This window comes from Mytilus edulis, chromosome 4, assembly GCF_963676685.1.
Source record: "Mytilus edulis chromosome 4, xbMytEdul2.2, whole genome shotgun sequence".
In the NCBI taxonomy this organism is placed as follows: domain Eukaryota; kingdom Metazoa; phylum Mollusca; class Bivalvia; order Mytilida; family Mytilidae; genus Mytilus; species Mytilus edulis.
In genome coordinates, this window is record NC_092347.1 from 59,660,337 (window position 1) to 59,667,618 (window position 7,282).

Below are 7,282 nucleotides of genomic sequence, written 5' to 3' on the forward strand. Positions count from 1 at the left end.
AATTTGTAATACTTCACACTACTACAAAAATCTTTACATTTAAGATGGAAACTTCTAACGTTTAGATATGCACAATGCATTTCTGACTTGGGATCAAATGAAACTGTCACAATTTTTGATATGTTTATTTATCGCTACAATAAGAACCAATTGGTTTTCTATTGCTTTTATATGGTCAGCTATCTGTGAAATAGAAAGTATTAAGCGCAATATAATCAGATAGTTTGAATTCATTGAGATAATTAAACTTAAATCACACTTTACATGGATCAGTGAACATAATTCCTTAGCCGTTTGAGTATTTCAAACACTATACCGAATTATGCAAAGAGTGACAGATTTTCCAATAATTTATTCCATCTTTACAAAAAAATCATTTTGCTGTAGTGATTTTTTTATGCTGAATTATCCTTGTATTTCAAAACTCATTGGTTCCAGTCATTATAGATTCAGACACAAAACATGGCGGCTGCCAACCCATACGTATCTCAACTATTAAATAAGACATTTAAAAAAAAATGGATAAGTAGGTCCGATACCACAATTGTCGTCCCTTGATTTTCGTTGTCCGGACAAATATAGTCCCTAGTGTTGACAGTGGGTTACTTGCCAATATTTGTTATACCCCTTCCAAATTTATTTCTCCATGTTGTATGCCTCAAATTGCAAGAGGGGGTAAAATTACACTGTAAAAAAAATTTGGGTTCAGAACTTTAAAGGAAAGTAGTGATTTGGTTCAGCTGAAAAAGGTTAAAAATTAGCACTTCGGAAGCTGTCAAAAGATTTCAAGACGCCCTAAACATAAAATTGTCCTTATTTTGAGTTAAAGCTGATGAAGTTTTCTATAATTTTGATATAACACACTGTAAAAAATTCATTGAGAAAGCGCAGGTGGGATTTTTTTAATTTTCATTTATGTTCTAAAAGAAATGCACTACGAATTAATTGTGGTCTCGGACCAGTATGGTGAAGTAAAGGTTTGAGTCCAGTGTTAAGAAACATATCATCGGAAGGGGTTATTTGTTGCAAAGCATTTTTTTTTTTATAATTTCCTCCTTGTTTTTCCTCTTTTCTTAAATTTCATGAGAAGTTCGCCTGTTTTATATGAAAAAATAAGTCATACTGACTTGATTGTTGGATTGTGTTTTTTTTTTGGTTGCTTAACGTCCAGTGGCAAATATATCATGGTTGGGACGAATATACTGACTTCACATTTTATTTTATGGTTGATGTCACCGGCAATAGACATATGTTAAACGGGGCGTATTTTAATGTTGCTTATTTTATGTCAGGCCGTTTGTTCGTCTGTCAGTCTGTATGTTAACTAAACTTTCAGAGAATCTTTTGTAGCTTATTGAATTGTTCACATCGTTAATATATTGTTCAAACTATTTTTTGGGGAGATCTTCAAAGCAAATTATGGACAAAGGAATATATGTTTTGTATCAATAAATCCATTTGTAGCTACTGACTGAATTTCAGTATTATCTTCACAGAATTTTATACATATCTTGCACTTTATAAATGATTTTATTCGACTGATTTTTTAGACTTCCCATATCAACACGTGGACTTTGTCATATTTAAATTAAAAAAAATGGACGGCACTTTTTGTTGACACATTTATAAACAACTAATTTGAAATTTAAGGATCACAGTACATGAAGTGTACTATTCGGATGAGCAGTACTTTGGCATATACAAATGAGTTAATGGAATGTTATTAATTTGTGAGCTTCATTTTCTTTTGTTAGAACTATTTAATATTATTTCTGAATGCTTTGAACAGATAGGTTGACCATGGAATTATTATGTCAATATAATACTTCCATGGGTGAACTGTGATACAGCCGTGTTTGTTTTTTCGTCACAGAAGACTCTTTCGTGTGTTTCATAAGGCAAAACATAATTTGATGATTTTTTTTTCTACAGTATCTTTATTTTCATGTTGTGATAGTTGAAACTGATATTGATGTTTGTATGTATTTTTTAGATTATATTCCAAAGGGCGGGCAACATCCACTGAATAACACAGAAAGAGTTCATGATCTGTCATGTCAAAGAAATACCTTATCACCACAAACAGGCCACCAGAAAATAGATGCAACGGGCCTATTTGAGTTTACTGGCGAAAGTTATCAAAATAGAAGAAAAAAGAAAACAAGAACAGTATTTTCAAGAGGCCAAGTTTATCAACTAGAAAACACATTTGACATGAAGCGATATTTATCCAGTTCGGATCGAGCAACTTTAGCGAACACTCTGAAGCTTACGGAAACACAAATCAAAATATGGTTCCAGAACAGACGAAATAAATGGAAGCGACAACTATCGGCAGAAATTGACTCTACACCATTTGCACCAATCAACGCTTCTACGCAACTTCGGATCCCTATTTTTTGCAAAAGCCACCATTATATGCCTATTGGCTGTAAATTAGGCTCAATGACTTCTGGTTTCCAACCAACTCTGAAAGGAATGTCTTTATCGTATGAACAGCTGGCCATACCAGACCCAGCAACGATTCGAAATTCAATTTTGTAAAACACTATTGTTGTGGATTGTTGATCTTTGTTCTGTACAAACTATCGTGTAGTTTTATGTAGACAAATATTTTTTGAATGCACTGAATATCACTGATGCAAAACATTTAAACACCAACGGAGAGAGAACTATTTTAACCGTAACCTTGTCAAAAACTGAATCCTTTATATTGATGTATTATAACTTTTAATTTTTTTTTTAAATATTATCTTTAAGGAAGATATCTTCAAAAAGGTCCTTTCTTTACTAAAAATGAGTTATATGCAAACATAACTCAGGTTTTATATTAATGAAAATATCATTTATATTTTATATATAATACAAATCTTATAGTTTTAGTTTCAATAAATAAGATTACTTGAAAATGATAAGAAAAAAAAAAGAAAAAAAATAATGGTGATTAAACTGAACATTGTGTTGATATATTTTATGGATTTCGATTTGCAGACTTTATTTCCTCCTGTTTTAACATTTGATTTTTTTTCTTGTTTCCACTCAAGATCTTCAACGATATAAGTTTCAAATTGGGTTTGAGTTTTTTCTTCAATTGCTTTAGATTTTTAGCCCTGTAAAGTTTTGAGATTGGATTATTAAAACTTCAAATATCAATAAAGGAATGACTGTAAAAAAATTTCTGTCTATGAAGAAATAACCTAACAAATTTGGTGCACACTGAATAACGCGCGTAGCGGGTTATTTAGCAGTGTGCGCCACATTTTTTATGTTATTTCGAATAGTCAGAAAAAATATTACAGTCATTTCTTATAATTTAATTCTAAATTCCATTTTAAACCGAAGAAAACTATAAAAAAAAAAACCCGTTGATGACGTCACGGTCACATGATTAAATTATGTCTATGGGCTGATAACAAAATAATGTCAGCCAATCAGAAGACGCGTTACATTCAAAATTAAATTATTCACTTTTAGTTTAAATTTTTGGAATTTGGATTGTTTACTAACACATCCCCATTGCAAATAAAAAGTTATTTTGAAATTTTCAAATTTTCAAAGTTTTATGCCGTCTTTTGGGTTGTTGTTTTTTTAAAGTATTTTGTTTACTTAAAAGCTTAACAATTAAAAATCCCATAACGTATATACCATTCAAAGATTTAAGATATTATAAATAAATCAAAATATAAAAATCAAATTTTAACGGACTCCTTCCGCAAGAATGATATTTATGTATGAAGTCAAGAATTCTATGAATTATTTACATGTAATGCTTTATAACTGTCTGTCCTGCATATTCATGTAATACTGTATGTTAGCCCGGAAACGTTGTTTGTAATAATTGTGTAATACGGAAGTTTATTTTTATATAAAACTTGGCAAAAACTGTTCATGGTCACTTTCAGTTTAAGTCAATAGTCCAGGTAAGTCCTAATACCGATAGATTTCAAGTGCAGGGAAATTCCTTGAAGACATTTTTTCAATCTTGGTTAAAATACAAACTGATATCACAAATTAAGGTTTTATTTTCACTTCAAATATTTTTTAAACAAATTACTTTTGAAATAGTCCATTATTTACAAAAATCACATTTTCTTGTTTATCGGTTATCATTGGGTTAATTGCAGTACAAAGTATTTTCTTATAACACTTATAACTTTTAAAATTTATTTATTAGATTATACTATTTTATATTATTAAGATAAACATGTTATTTAATTCTGTTTATTGTAACTAACTGAGTTCACCCTCTTCAAATAAATAATTTATTATTATTATTATTATTACATTACTGTTACACAATGCGTTAACTCAAAATAAACATTTAAATCATAATATTTTTTTTGTTAATAGTTTCCGTTATATTAATAGTTATTTGTTATGCATATTATTGTAATTATACAACTCGTAATTAAGAGTTTATGTATCGTAGGAGAGACTGACAACTATAGGGTCCATGTTACGTTTAACAATTAAAAATTATGTGTAATATTAAAATTTCGATGTTTAAATTAAAACTTTTTGAAATTGCGAACTTGTTTCTTGTTTTCAAAATATATTTATTCAGCTAAAAAGTTCAAATCCCAAAATATGAAAATCCTTTCGAGTTGTTAGTATTTTAACGTTTATTCATTTAAATTCAGAAATCAACATTTCAAGAAGTGGAAGCATTTTTTTCTCAATCAAATCAATGACCTAACAATTCAAAATAAAGAGATAAATATTTGATATCGACTTTCACGGTTCAGAATAATACAAACTTAAAATCAAACACGAACTCGAATATTAATTCAAGTAAATGCAGTTTTTATTTCAGTTATGAATGGTTTAAAAAATATCATTTACATTTTTGTTTCTTCATAATTTGCCATTCGTTAAATTTATAAAGTTTGAAGTTTTACAAGTTTTTATCAATACGTAAAAATTGTAGATGTTTTATTTTTATAATGAAAAATCATTTTCATTTTGAATTGGTTGTTCAACGCTACTTAAACCTTACTGTTCAATACGACAGTTTAGCAAATGGAAAGTGCATTCTTTTCTGTATATTTTTACAGAACATTTATGTAATAAATGTATAAGATGACAACTAACATATTATGATTTTTGCATTAGAAAAAGCATCAAAATGAACACAAAGGTAGCCATTTGTCTGATCCTTCCCTGTATCATCGCACTGGTTTCCTGTGCTTATTTACCTGGTAACTATGGATACCAACAACCAAGACAGGTAGCTCCTTATGCAAACTATGCTGCCAATAGCTACCAGGGTTTGAAACAGGCAAAACTCTTCAACTACCGTGAGTATAATTAACACAGGGTTCAAATCATTTGCAAATGATATTGGTTGAAACGTAGCATACCACAAGAATTATCGCAGTTCATGTTAATAAAGGAATAAGATAAAACAAAATTTACAGCATTTTTCTTATTTTATGTTCTTCTCTTGTTAAGAAACAAATACATATGCAAATATATGGATATATTTTTTGTCAAATGAATAATGTAAAATCATAAAAAATACTGAACTCCGAGGAAAATTCAAAACGGAAAGTCCCTAATAATTGCAAAATCAAATGATAAAACACATCAAACGAATAGACAACAACTGTTATATTCCTGACATGGTACAGGCATTTTCAAATGTAGAAAATGGTGGATTAAACCTGGTTTTATAACGCTTAACCTCTCACTTGTACGACAGTCTCAACTTATTCCAGTATATTGACAACGATATGTGAACAAAATGTCACAAATAGTTTAATGTCTATTTAATTTAATTTATTTACGTGATTTTGTAATTTTTATAATCATTCTTAATATCATTAATTCAGGTATTGAATGTATACTCATTATCATAAAGTATCTTTTATTAGCAAATTTTGTGTCTTCAGCAATTTAAGTACATAAACAGTATTATATAGAGTAAACTGAGTATTTAAGTTCGATTTATCGATCTATTTGTTGATAATGAGATACATTTTATGAAGTCGATGAAATTAAAAAGATTTTTTTTTTTCAAAATAGTTAAATCGGATATGGAATTCAATCAAACTCAGAAAGTTTCTTCTTATTTCTAGAGATGAAATTAAACTTAATAAATTATCAGTAGTTATATGAGTATTTTGGAATGATAATTTCCATTTTGTTATGCTTCAATAATTAATGGCCTGTTTTTTATCATATTTTTTTTCAGTTCTAGGAGGTCTGTATTTCCTGAACCTGTTCAACTTCACTGGAAACAGAATTGCTGGTTAAAGTCCGAATACAGAGCTTGGTAAATTTCTTTATATATTTACTTGACATTATCAAGGCATGCTAAAAAACACATTCGTTATTATTTCTACCAATTGAAACGCCTCATCAATTTAGCTTATGTTAACATTCTAAATTCTTTACTTACAAAACCAATGCCACTGTTTAAATTCAACATATGGAATTTAACTCTTTCGAATAAAGCTTAAACATTAAAAAAAATAATTCTAGTATCTTATTGCAAAAACGTGGAAATCTATAAATTCTCTTGTTTATATCTAAACGAAAACTCTTTTTGTATGATATTAACTGTTTTGTGTTGTATTTTTTAGATGCAGACTAAACTCAGGTGATACCGGGATAATTAGATGCAGTCAAAGATCATTGTTACCCGGATAAATGCTTTAGTTATTTATTGTGGATTGAAATAATAAAATTCAAAATTCAAAACCTTTACGATGTGTGTTGATCTTGTAATATCGCCTGAATCTAAAAACTATAGGGTACTTCTAAATTTTCTTTCTTTATTTAATTTTCTATGTTTTTTAGACCCCGATCAAATCACTCAGCTTCGATTAAGATCAGCTGGTCCGTCATGATTTCTCAGTTCTCCACGAGGTGACATGGTTTCTTAGTAACAATAGATGCATTTTCAACGGTATGCTTTTTAAAAATACATTCCATTTGCACTTTTTATAAGCATATCCTTGGGGTTCCTAATTCATTTTAATTTATAACATGCAGGTAAAAAAAATACTAGGACCAACGATATATTCAAACTCGTAAGTTAAAAATAAACTGACAATCCCATGACAGAAAAAAACCCGAAAAAACATAACATAGAAAACAAAAGACTGTGCAACACAAAGATCACAGAAAGCCGGGTATGACACCAGGTGCTCCGGACGAGTAAGCATAACCTGCTCCAAATACGACATCCGTTGAGTTACTCATTACAATACAATGATAAAGTATTTCAGAAGATAGGAATCACACTATAGCTGATTGGTAGTTGGCTCCTATATAACCA

At 29.4% G+C, this 7,282-nt stretch overlaps 1 long non-coding RNA gene across 1 annotated transcript; it reads left to right on the plus strand.

Moving 5' to 3' along the window:
* Nucleotides 1-4,853: 4,853 nt before the first annotated feature.
* On the plus strand, nucleotides 4,854-6,708 carry LOC139518483 (uncharacterized). Its single transcript, XR_011663370.1, has 3 exons — nucleotides 4,854-5,297; nucleotides 6,194-6,274; nucleotides 6,585-6,708. It is a non-coding gene; the product is annotated as an uncharacterized lncRNA (long non-coding RNA).
* The last annotated feature ends 574 nt before the right edge of the window (nucleotides 6,709-7,282 follow it).